Source organism: Choristoneura fumiferana, chromosome 3 (genome assembly GCF_025370935.1).
Source record: "Choristoneura fumiferana chromosome 3, NRCan_CFum_1, whole genome shotgun sequence".
NCBI lineage: Eukaryota > Metazoa > Arthropoda > Insecta > Lepidoptera > Tortricidae > Choristoneura > Choristoneura fumiferana.
This window is the reverse complement of record NC_133474.1, coordinates 20,713,021-20,719,020: the sequence shown is the minus strand read 5'-3', so window position 1 is coordinate 20,719,020 and position 6,000 is coordinate 20,713,021. Positions and strand designations below refer to the sequence as shown.

The 6,000-nt window shown below is 40.2% G+C and overlaps 1 protein-coding gene across 1 annotated transcript in view; it reads left to right on the top strand.

Annotated features, from left to right (window-relative positions):
- Positions 1–3,365: 3,365 nt before the first annotated feature.
- Positions 3,366–6,000, top strand: part of LOC141426898 (uncharacterized) — a 568,321-nt gene continuing 565,686 nt past the window's right edge. Inside the window, exon 1 of the mRNA XM_074086145.1 lies at positions 3,366–3,550. The gene's annotated coding sequence lies outside the window, so the exon portion shown is untranslated. The remainder of the gene's footprint in view (positions 3,551–6,000) is intronic.

The following is a 6,000-nucleotide window of genomic DNA, read 5'->3' as shown; positions in this document are numbered from 1 at the left end:
AGGTGGGTTAAATTGCATGAAAAATCATTTTTTCCAACTCAAACGTAGCTGTTTCACACGACTTGGCCTCACTACTTGGCGGAGGAGCAAAACAGATATTCCATTTATTTCAAACCAAGTGTAGTTAGATTATTTGACAATTATTTGTCAAAAATAAAAAAGACAAATCAAAGTCATTCTTACAGACTCACTTAAAAATCCAATTCGTCTCACCCTTTAAAATCGTCACCAAAACTCCAATTCATTACTTAATAGCCCGCACTCAAGCTATCGCAAAGCACAGGGTTTACTTGCAAACATAAATTAGCCAATCGCAATAAATCCCGGGAGGCACACCTAATGCGGGAGCCAATCAGAGGCCGCGATTTAGGGGTAAGTAGGCCCGAATAAATATAACCACGATTTATTACTTGCAGGACGATTTGCATTCAGGGTGGCAATGTTGGGAGATGCGGCAGGTAATTTTGTTTGAAATGGGATAAGAAATCATCTTCATTTTTAGGGTTCCGTACCAAAAGACCCTATTACTAAGACTCCGCTGTCCGTCCGTCCGTCCGTCTGTCACCAAGCTGTATCTCATGAACCGTAGTAGACAGTTAAATTTTTTACAGATTATGACAATGTATTTCTGTTACCGCTATAACAAAAAATACTAAAAACGAATAAAATAAATATTAAAGGGGAGCCCCCCCTATACAACAAACGTGATTTTTTTGTCGTTTTTTGCTCGATATTTAACAACGGCAACAGGTCGACGCTTGAAACATTCATAGAATATTTAGTCGTATATTAACTTTAAAAATTTTGCAGGTGGTAGGACCTTGTGCAAGGTCCGCCCGGATTGCTAATCCTGCCGTGAAATAGCTTGCATTGTTGTGTTTCGGCATGGAGAGTAAGACAGCCGGTGAAATTACTGGCACTTGAGGTATCCCATCTTAGGCCTCTAGGTTGGCAACGCATCTGAAATCCCCCTGGTGTTGCAGGTGTCCATGGGCGGTGGTAATCTCTTACCATCAGGTGACCCACTTGCTCGTTTACCATCCAGTCAAATAAAAAATAAAAAAATAAAAAAATTCAAATAAAATTAATGTCTAATTTTGTACAGATAATGGCACGATGGTGCATTCCTTTTGGTAAAGCCCATACAATAAAAACATGTGTAAATTCCCTAACAAATCCACCTGCAATATTTTAATCGCTTTGCAAATTAAACCGAACAATAGTATGAACAACAAAGGAAACAAAATGGCGTTCCATTCCTCACGGGCAAGAAAGGAGCTGTTACTGCCTTTCCATTAGCGGCCTGTCACCGCCGGGGAGAAAGAAACGCGCAAGAAAGAAGCAAAAAGTACTATTCCAAGTTTCGGTACAGATGTATTATATAGCTGCGAGATAAAAAATATAAGCAACTAGCCGTGGCCTGTGACTATGTCTGCAAAAAAACGCTATTTAACAAGGACAATGCAATTTTCCGAGATAAAAAGTAGCATGTGTTAATCCAAGTGTAAACATTTTTTTTTCTTAGCTAAAAGTTTGCTCAACGATGTTTGACCTAGTAAAATCAGGTCAAAATAATTTAATCAGGAATGTTTCTTTTATTTTTGCACTGTTTTTTTAGTTTATCGAGAGTTATTGTAATGCATCACAATATCATTATTATTGAAATTGGCCTGACTTGTTGAGGTTTAACTGTTTCGAAAATGGTTAAACTGATCGAGTGTTGCCATATAGTTTTTTTGCGAACTTCTTTCCGCTGGCGTTCGTGTCGTCATAGTGTGTTGTATGTTTTTATATGTTTTAGTTTTTTTAAATGGGTCCCACTGAAAAACAGCGTTGCGGCTTGCCGTAACATTATGCTGAGTGGGGCCCACTATATACTATTCGATGTTATTTTTATGTGTATCGAATATGAGTAAATAAATATTTCTCTCTCGAAAAAAAAAATCGAATCACCGGACGGCATTCGAACCTGCACAGCTTGTGGATTTACGCGCCAAAGGTGTCCTAACAACTGGACCACCAGGTAATCTGAACAACTAACCAAATGTTTGTTGTTATTTAATTCCACAGGCACAATTTAGGGTCAGTAATAAGGTGTCCCGTCTCACCCAGGTGGCCGTTGGGAGAGGAAAGTCCTCGAGTGGCGACCTCGAAACGGAAGACGAAGCGTTGGCAGGCCTCCCACTACGTGTACTGATGAGGATGTGAGAGTTGCGGGTGACCGCGGATACAAATAGCGAGTTGTCGTTCGTTGTGGCGTTTAAAGAAGGATGCCTTTGTTAATCAGTGGACGTCTTACGGCTGGTGATGATGATGATGAATTTGGCTTCGTAATAAGGCATCCCGTTGGGCATCATTTGTATCCCATTTAGGAAGTACTTTTACTTAAAATTCCAGATAGCCTTCAGAAAGAGTTACATGGAAAGAGTTTGAATGATCGTGGACGAGCCACAATCCGATCCGGTGACTTCAAATTAAAATCAAAGATTTTTTTTATACATATAACTGATCGTGATTGTCCCCTATCTCACCCGATGTTAAGTGCAGATGAGGCCAAAGGTGTATCTCACTGGTTCAGTAACAGCTATTCACTTTAAGATATTTAAGTGCATTCAATCGTCATTTTAACGATCAATCCGTGACGGTGGTAGCCTAAGCCAGTGGTTAGACCTATGGCTTCTCAAGCAGAGGATCGTGGATTCAAATCCGGTCTCGCACTTCTGAGTTTTCAGATGTAAGAACCTGGAATCTGGTGTGGAATCCTGTTAGGAATAAGTGTCGGCGTCGGGATGAATGTTCTGAGGGACGATCGGACGTTGTTAGTGTTGTGTGTAAGTGTAATGGGGTGACAAATAAAAATGACCAAGTGCGGGTAGTTCGTGATACGAGTGCCGGTACTATTGGTGATCAAGTGCGGGTAGTTCGAAGGACTCGCGCTGCTAGGCAGACTTGACACTCCAGACTTCAGTCTACTCGTGATCACGGCCACTGTAATGTTGCCGAAACGCGAGGTAAATATTACTCGTGTGTGTTAGCATGATAAGTCCAGTTGGTGGTATTTTGACTGTAAGAAATTTCATTTGAAATTTACCATGACCTTTATAGCAAAGGAAAATATCGTGAGAAAACCTGAATAAACTAGCGTAGTAATCCAACGGTGTGTGTGAAGTTTCCAAGCCGCAATGATCTCGCGTGGGAACTACTAAGCCCTTTCATTTCAAGAGGAGGTCTGTGTCCTGTATTAGGACGTATATAGGCCGAGATTTCTTGTGAATCGACATTTGATCATCCAAAATAAAAGCACTGAATGCAACAAATTGCAAATCCGCAAGGCGGGCGGCGTTCAGTCGCTTCCCGCCCGCCCATTCAAACGCACGCCGCGCGGCAAAGCCTCCCGAAGCCTCCGCGATCTCACTCGTAACTCAATGGTTTTAACTGTAACTCAACTCGTTTTTTCGTAACTCAACCCGTTCAGAACTCAAGTCAGTGCTTGTTTCAAGTGTTTGTGTTTTTTACGTTTTTAGTTTATAGGAGTTTGTGTGTTGAACTGGTGAGTTTTGTTGATAAGTTTGGTAGTTTTTGAGAAGTTAAGCGTGGCTCTTCTTGTGATTATTTTCATGAAATTCAAGGGAATTATCAATTGAGCTATTTGGATAGGTAGCTATTTTTTGCAGTGTAAAAATTGATACTCAAATAATTTGACGTCATTCGGAACGTTAGTAAACAAAATGGTTATGCAGATCTGTAAATGACCTTGTTCTACATAGTACTGTTTTCATAATACTCGTTTGTTGAAATAAATAGATTAAATTGTAATTTTGTTTTTTTTTGTGTTTTTTGTCTTACGGCGATTCTATCGCTATCAAGTCGAGTGTGTTACGTATGTGCGTTTCATCACATCACGTATACGGGCAGTAGTTACGCGGGCTCAGTGTAGAGTGAGAACTTCACATACACCATTGAATTATGTCGCAGGTCAGTGCAGGTTTCGTCACGATGTTTTCCTTCACGGCAAATTTCATAAATAATTTCGTTAGTAAATTTCAGAAAACTCAGAGCTGCAATCCTGATTTTGAACTCACGATTCTCTTCTTGGATGATTGGGTATTGGATTGATTGGACGTATGTTTATTATTATTAGTAAAGAAAATGCAAAATAGGTATTCTAATCTTGGAAAATAACAACAATATATTTGAAAATGATAACGTATGTGCATTGAAACAGCCTTTGAAACTAGACTACTTCAGTAAATTAAGCAAGGACGTAAATAAACCTTGTGGTATATGGAATAAACATGGAAGCAAGGAGAGTAAAGGTCACAGCTCATTAGAGCCACCCGGCACCCGACCAGCTCCGCCTCGACTTTCGGCGTCCACTCGTTGTCGACAGGTGGTCCGGGTGGACGCCGCGTTGACAACGAGTGGACCTCGCGTGGTCCACGAATTTCCTAGTAGTCACTATGGCGGCGAGCAGCGGGCTGTCACCGAGTGGTCCACTCCCCGTCGCGATCCGGTGACGCTACGGTGTTGATGTAGTGAGCGCATACCCATACAAATCCATATGAAGTGTACTAACCGCTCGAGGCGAGGCGGTGCTGGTCGGGTGCCGGGTGGCTGTCATGAGCTGTGACCTTAAGCGTAAACAAAAATCGAAAATGATTGCACCCATTTCGCTAAATAAAAAAAATTAAAAAAGTTTAGGCCGCCTATCATGTAGGTATGTATCATGTACATATCTAGAAAAGGAACTCCTACTTTTTATTTGCTATCTTTGAATTAGATAACTCATTTTATAATAATTGTGGCTATACCTACCCAACCAGGGCAACCAGGATGCATAATATTGTAAGTACTTACTAGATGATAGATGATATTCCTCCCCTATCCAAGGAGCGTGTAGTGGGTATACCTTCAAGCGCAAGCTGAAGGATTACTTATTGACGCTCCAAAAATCCTTTCCCTATCCAGCACTTTGACATGCCAACCACATTGATATGCCGGCCTGATGTTTTTAAACATCCATTTTTTCTTCTTTCTTTAATTATTGTTCCTTGTCATTTATTTATTTCTCGGTTTGTTACAGTTATTATTATTTTTTCTCTAAAGTTTATTGTGTATGTATAGATAAGTGGTTTATTTATTTATTATATTTGTGTATGGTTCCGTGAGTCACAGACGGTTCTGGCAGAAAATCAGCGCTGCAGGCGTTTAACGCTTCAGCATAATGCTGAGTCAGCGACCGTTTCACTTTCGCGGGGACACACATCATTGTGCATATTTGTATTAAATATTTTTTCATGTGTTTTTCTGAATTTTTTAATTTATTATTTTTTATTTATTTGTGTTATTTTGCTGTATATGTGTCTTCTGTGTAAGTGAATAAATGTCTTCTTTCTTCTTTCTTTCTTTCTAGAATAAGGCCTTATATATTTTATGTTTTTGCCGAATAAATTAATGAAACTAATTGGCCACCTTGTAATTTTCTCTCTGTGTACTTTCCTGTTTCTCTTGCTATTGTGGTGTACGATAAAGAGTCCATTTTTTTGTATTACTAGCTGTTGCCCGCGACTCCGGCCGCGTAGAACACGTTTATCGCTATCTCGCGGGAACTATGCAATTTTCCGGGATAAAAACTATCCTACTTACTTTGCCGGGATTGAAACTATCTGTACATCGAATTTTAGGCGTGAATTAGACGTGATGAGGTAACAAAGAAACAAATAGAGTTACAAACTTTTGCATTTATAGTATTAGTGGGTTTCAACACAATTCATACACTCACTTATTCGGGATTAATGGGATTGTACAATATGCTCTCTATTCAAAACCAAAAACCAGAACTAACGGCCGAGGAATTTCCAACTCCAATATCTAAGACGGACAGTCGGCATTAATGTCTGTCTGTCCGGACTCACTAACCCAATTCTGGCAGGAGAGGCCGACAATTGCCCCTTTGGGAGCCGTTCGCACTTTCAATGCGATTCTATCGATTTGGGACGA